The sequence below is a fragment of the Falco peregrinus genome, unplaced genomic scaffold (assembly GCF_023634155.1).
Source record: "Falco peregrinus isolate bFalPer1 unplaced genomic scaffold, bFalPer1.pri scaffold_40, whole genome shotgun sequence".
In the NCBI taxonomy this organism is placed as follows: Eukaryota; Metazoa; Chordata; class Aves; order Falconiformes; family Falconidae; genus Falco; species Falco peregrinus.
In genome coordinates this window covers 1937446-1943463 of record NW_026599607.1, presented here as the reverse complement: position 1 = coordinate 1943463, position 6018 = coordinate 1937446, and positions in this window count along the sequence as shown.

The following is a 6018-nucleotide window of genomic DNA, read 5'->3' as shown; positions in this document are numbered from 1 at the left end:
TGTGAGCCCTTCCCCACTGCTCTCTCAGCCTGACCATCCAGCTGGTGTTTTACTCATCTCTTTCTGTTCGCACCCAGAGTGTCATGGCCTCACTCGGGCAGAACACTGAGGGAGACCATGACAACAGTTTTGCTGAAGCTGAGGGCAATGACATCCACTGTGGAGCTCCTCACGCACAACTGCAGGCTGTCAGGTTGGCGAGGCAGGAGTTACCCTTGGGAAATCCACCTGGACAGTTACCCGCTCAGGTGCCAGAAATGTCACCCAAGGCGACTCTAACTGGTGGCACACCCCTCACCATGGGGGTTTGAGCAGCCTGTGGTTCCCCGAGCTGCACTTATGGACTCCTTCCAAGACAGATGCAACACTTAACTTGTCCTTTCTCACAAGTGATCTCTGCCAATTCAAGGAGCTTTCAAAAGCGATACCTCAAGGAAATATTGATTTTATACCTGAACTTCACCATTATTATTAGTTATACCACGCCCTTATTTTCTCTCATCTTTAACATATTTGCACCTGAGCAGGAGACAGTGACGGCTTCTGAAGTCATCTTTTCAGCAGACTGTCTCAGCAAAGGCTCTTTCAGTTATTCACCTGTTTTCTCCTCCCTTTACTCTTTGGTCTTTTCGGTACGTCTCACCTGTGCTGCTGTTTTTACTTCAGGAAGGAAAAGCTTGCATGTCTTCCTGCAGCCGAACTGTCTCCTTACCCAACTCTCCCCTTGTGTTTAGATCTATATTTCTGTATCTAGCACCTAAAAGATTGCTCATGAGAGTGTCCCTTGCGGAAAGGCACCTCATCAGAGACAGCTTGGACTCGGCATATGCTTGTGGAGGGTGTTGGCTTATTTATGCCACTTGATCATTCTTCACATTGCTTGCAGATCTGAATAATTCTTCTGTACCGGTGTGCAGCCAGTGCTCTAAGGCAAATTGGTGGGGATGGTGCAGAGGAGCTGCAGCACCCACCTGCAGAATTGAGGGGAGAAGTCTGACGTAAGGAGAAGGGATGTGAGTCCCAGGGGACAATGAGAAAAAGGGTGGTCTTGGGGACAGTCAGAGCAAGGTTGTCCATCCGGTGTCAGACCTCAAAGAACTGCGTTTCCTACCAGTCCAGATATCCTGAGGAGATCCTCTGCATCATTATCACTTGGAGATTGCTGCTAGAACCTCCTCTCTAACCTAAAAAGTAGCAAAATATAACCTATGAAATAAAAAATACTTATTTTGAAGTGCACTTTGAAATCCTCTCTCTTACCTACATGAATGGAACAGATTCAATTAGCTGCACAGGTCTTCAAGACTTGAAGGAAATGAGAAAAGCAAATACCTCATTAGGGCCTTGGGGGCTCCTGCCATGAACCTGAGCTACTGAGAGCAGACTGAACCAACCACTGAAGGAATGTAAGTCAGAAGCAGCACTGAAAATACCTTCAAACATTGATGGGTCCCGCTGAGGGCCATTGCTGACAAAGCGTCCCCATGGACTCGTTAGAGTAGCTAATTAGAGGCCAGAACTGCAGGTAGCCAAAGGTACTGTGTCGGTGGCTGTAATGCTGCAAAACACATTTAGATTTTTTTATGAAGCAGAAAGACCAAGCCCTGACCCCCAGGCTCTTGGAGGGCAGAACATAAGAGCCTCCAAATCGAGTTCTATGTCACAGGCCTTGGTGGGAGAGGCAGCTGCCATTGCCAGGGGGACAGAGGCCTCAGCCCCCAGTTGGGCCATTCAGCCTCGCTGCAGCCCTGGGCCATCTCCACTGCAAGTTGCCCTACACTGTCCATGTGGCACCTCTTTCCACTCTGGGGGTTGGCATCTTCCTTGCTTTCCCACCCAGCCCTCACACCTGCATTTTCCTGACTTTTCTGAAGTTTCTCCCCTCATCCCTGCTTCTTCCTTGAGACTTAAAGCCATGGGACAATCCAGGCTGCCTCTGGGTGAACTCTGGCATCAGAGGGCAACCCTCCGAGGGACATTTCTTTTTCCTCACATCCAATCTTACCCTTCCAAGCAGCACTTTGCGGAGGTTTTCTCTTCCTGTCGCTATCAGGAATCACTCCCTTATCTCTGACACCCCCCTTCAAGCAGGTGCATGCTGTTACTGTGGTGCCCTGAGGCTCCACTTTGCCAGTATCAAGAAGCCCAGGACCTTCAGTCTCTCTCCACAGGCACCAAACTCAATCCAGGCAGGTATCCTCCACAGCCTCTCCACTTTTCCCCCATTCCTCCAGAATGAGAAACCTCAAAGCCCAGGCACAGATAACCTGGATGTGGCCACAACAGTGCTGTGTCAAGGGGGATGATGCTGAGTCACGGGGGATGATGAATCCCTTGTCTGGGTGGCCACCTATGGTGAAAACCTCCAAAGAATCACCAAAGGAGGACAGTCAATGGCCAGGGAGGAAAGGGAAAGGAGAGGTGAGCTGCTTGCATGGGAGGATACAGGGGTGGTCAAGGAGGAGCAATTGTGCGTGGGAAAGGAGGGAAAAGTTGGGAAAGGGTGAAGAATAGGAGTCCATAGGAACCAGCCAAGCAGCCCTGCATCTGAGCAGCAAAGCTTGGAGTGGGAAAAGAACATCGCAGGTCATCTGACCAACTTTCTGATTGGCTTCAACAGCCGCTGGAAACCTGAGTGATTTCCCTGCCATCATGAAGGCAAGATCCATGGTGGATGGAGATCCAGAGTCATTCATGCTGGAAGGGACCTCCGGAGGTGTCCAGGCCTACATGCTGCTCAGAGAATGATCAGTTATGGGGTTGAAGCAAGTAGCTCAGGCTTTCCTTCAAGTGGGGCTTGAAAAGCTCCAAGGATGGACATGGCACAAGCTCTGTGGGACATCTGCTCCACTGCTTGACTGTTCTTCATGGGGAAGGACATTGTCTTCCCTTGCTTCAGCTGATGCCCATTGGCCCTCATCCTCCCATCATGCACAACAGGCAAGAACCTGGCTGCCTTTTCTTGCTGATATGGCCCAAGAAGATCTGGGAAGGCTGCTATTAGGTGTCCCCAAAGCCTCCTCTTCTCCTGGCTTTGCACCTTTCAAATAAGGCCCATGGCATCCTGGGCTGCATTAGGAAGAGCACTGCCCAAGGGTTGGTGGAGGTGATCTTTCCTCTCTACTCAGCCCTGCTACAGTTTGTCTTGTTGACTTGCTCTTGATTTCTACTTTACCAGTGTCACCCATACTTGACAGAAAGGTGCTGTCCACATTTTTCACCATTCCTGCCTTGTCTTTTGTTCAAAACAAGTCCAGCAAAGCATTTGTGCCATGTTGGTCAGGGATCATTGCTGCGATGGAGAGACGGGACGCAGGTTGATACAAGCAAATGTCAATTTATTGTACAGAAGCACGAGTTTATATACACTTTCAGAAGCTGCGCGTTTTAAAAAGATTGGTTCTTGAAGCTGCACGTTTTAAACAGTTGGTTCCTGAAGCTGCGCGTTTTAAACAGATTGGTTCTTGAAGCTAAGCCTTGCATACTAGGCAATCCCCGATTGGTGGTTAACTACCAGCAATTAACAGCAAGGTGTTACCCTTCCTTCACGGCATCCGTCCCCCACTCCCCTGTGCTCTCTCAGCATGGCTCATCATGTTAGTTTTTGTGTCTATTCACACTCCTTGTCTTCCCAGGGTTAGTGACCTACAAGCTCGAGCACATTCCCTTCAGCTAACTGATTGCCACGCATGGTCCTGATTTCCAGCCCACTCCTGCAGATCATCTTCCAGTTTCCCTTCAACCAAGGCCTTCAAGTAAAGGTCCCTTTCTCTAGCGGTCTAAAGGAGATGTCGTTCTCCTTCTAACCTTCATCAGGAGGTTGAGAGAATCTGAGCAGAAGCCCTTTGCACATGGAGGAGTTAGTGATGAGTGTCACAGAAAACCTGAGCAGGCCTGTGCTGTGCTCCACGTACCTCTTGGCCTTCAGGCTGAGCTGTGCTGAGTGTGTCCCTGGGTTGCAGAACAAGCCATATTGGAAGAAGAAATCTGCAGGAAGCTGCTGGTGAATGGCCAACCGCACGCCCTTACCTTTGTCTGAGGCTGCAGTTACCAACTCCCAAGTGAACATCTCCTCTTAGAACACGAGAAGTGATGACTAGAATGGGTTTCCCTGGCAGAAAACACTTCAAGAGCTGACAGGAGCAGTGTGGGATAACCCTTCTGCAGGCAGGATCTGCACAACTTGCTGCACCACTCTCCCAACGCTGTACACTCCGTGTTCCCGGCCTCGGAAGGGACGGCATACAGCTGACACGATTGTCTCTGTGTGTAGAGAGTTGGCTCTAGCCAAGGCCAATTGAAATGACACTTTGTCTCAGAGTCCAAGTGCCTTTCTTACTGCAGCCATAACCAGCTGGGCTGCTGATGGCCAGTCCCCCAAGGAAACTGGAGACTCCAGGGACCTCAAACTCGCCTTCATGGCCACGTGCCTCCTATGAGCTTCTCAGATGTAATGGGTGTCATAATGATAGCCCAGATCATCAGCCTGCTTGTGGCCTCGGTTACTCCTTGGTCAGCGGTTCCTGAATTGGAGAAGGCAGTGATAAAGAGATGCACAGCAATGGAAGAGATGGCCAAGGACCCTGCAGGTGCCATGAAGGCTTTGCAGGAAGAAGTGTGAGAAATAGCCCCTATAGCTGTGCAAAATGGAATGGCGTTAGATATGAAGGTGGTGTCTGAAGGCAGAGTCTGTGCTGTTCTTAATACCAGTTGTTGCATATACGTAGATCAAAGTGGGAGAAATTCTACAGATAAATGTGTAAAAAAAATTTGGACACATCCTATTATTTGTCGTGAGTTCCAGAAAGTTTGCACCTTCTATGAAATTGAAGACATTTGGAATAGCCTGACGTCCTGGTTTCCTGATTTACAGCTATGGATTAAGAAGTTCATCTCCGGATACCTTTCTCCTCCTTCTCTTTGATCGCTCCAATCCATTCTACCTATGTAGCTTGTGCTTTAAGGTTCAGAGAGGAAAATTTGGACTGTCTTTCAGTAGTGTCTCTAATATTCCCTATGGGCAACTCTTCAGTAGTGGCAATAGACCTCATGGGGATTTGCTTGAACTAACAATTATACAGCTGAGAAATGTATTTTTTATTTATTAATTTCTATCCCACTCCCCCCCCCCCCACACACACACGATAATTAATCCCTCTTTTATTCCTGCTTACACCCTGTTCTCTAAGAAAAGCAGGCAATAATTACTGCCAAGAATTTGCTATATTCAGCTGCAGAGTTGGTTGAAGATCTGATGTAAAGTGATGTAAGTCTCATGGGGCTGAAGACAAAAATATTGAGGCTGGAGAGCTGGGGAGCAAGGCTGTCCACGCAGTGATTAGCTCCAGGGACTGCTTTTCCTACTTGTCCGCACCTCCTCAGGAGACACTGTGCATCAATAGTAATTGGAAAAGCCTTCTATCCTTTCCCCAAAGTGCTCATTACCTGCCTTTCTCTTTCACTGTACGGCTGAAACTTATCTCATTAAGTGTAGGAGCCAAACTTGAAGACCAGATGTCCCTGATGGAGGAGACAGGGCTCGTCAGGGCGTTCTCCCTCGTCATGAGCCCAGGGTGTCTGTGGTGCTCTGGACTTCAGGTGTTCAGAGGAGCCTGAAGAAACCTCTCAAGATCACCAAGTCCGGAGCAAAGCCCACAGTCCCTGGAAGCGTTAATGGGCCCCACTGAGGGCCATGGCTGAGAAAGCCGCCCCATGGCCTTGTTAGAGCCCGTCCTTGGGGGCTGTGAGTGCAGGAAGTCAAAGGCGCTGTGCAGGCAGCTCTGCTGCTGAGCAAAGCCTTGGCTTGCTTGATGAAGCAGAAAGGCCAAGCCGTGACCTGCAGCCTGTGGGGAGGTTGGTGCTGTCCCTCACAGAGGGCTCAGGGCTCTTGCTGGGGACCATGGAAGGTGGGCATCCAATGCCCAGTGAAGGACAGCAATGGCACAGCGACTTCCAGCTTCCCCATGGGGCTGCAAGGAGGCAACGATGCCCCCGTGCCGTGAGGACATCATGTCTTGA